Source organism: Chaetura pelagica, unplaced genomic scaffold (genome assembly GCF_000747805.2).
Source record: "Chaetura pelagica isolate M959 unplaced genomic scaffold, ChaPel_1.0 scaffold493, whole genome shotgun sequence".
Lineage (NCBI taxonomy): Eukaryota > Metazoa > Chordata > Aves > Apodiformes > Apodidae > Chaetura > Chaetura pelagica.
The window spans coordinates 314,990-315,484 of NW_009952696.1; the positions used below are offsets into that span (position 1 = coordinate 314,990).

Here is a 495-nt window from a genome sequence, read left to right on the forward strand (position 1 = left end):
GGGCACCCGCCGGGCTGGGGGCTCCGAGCACCGGGCCGGGCTTCTGCTTTATTTTCCTCTCCCTGGGTTCCCGTACGAAGCACTGGGCTCTCGAGCACGCCTGCATGTTTGCAGTGCATTAAGCAGTGCAAACACTGCCGTGCTGGTTTTCTGCTCCTCCCGTGAGACAGAACATGTGAGGGGAGTGCTCTGGTTCTTATTATTTTCGCAATGCCCTGCGTGCACATGTTGGTGTGTGTCTGTGCGAGGGGAGGCGAGGACAAAGAGCTGAGCCTTCCTCCCGAGCAGGAGGTGCCGGGGCTTGCAAGGACGGGGGCTCCAGCAGGAGAGGGCGGCGGGTCGGACCGGCCTCAGCAGGCAGGACCATCCCGGCTCCGGGTCCCTGCTGGGTGCGCAAAGCAGGGATGGGTGCTGCGGGGATGGGTGCTGCAGGGATGGGGGCTGCGGGGATAGGTGCTGCGGGGCTGGGGGCTGCCGGGGCGGGTGCCGCGGGGC

General features: G+C 66.3%; 1 protein-coding gene across 1 annotated transcript in view; it reads left to right on the forward strand.

The window, feature by feature from the left end:
* DNMT3B (DNA (cytosine-5-)-methyltransferase 3 beta) overlaps positions 1–495 on the forward strand; it is a 16,843-nt gene that overhangs the window by 1,034 nt on the left and 15,314 nt on the right. The window lies entirely within an intron of this gene.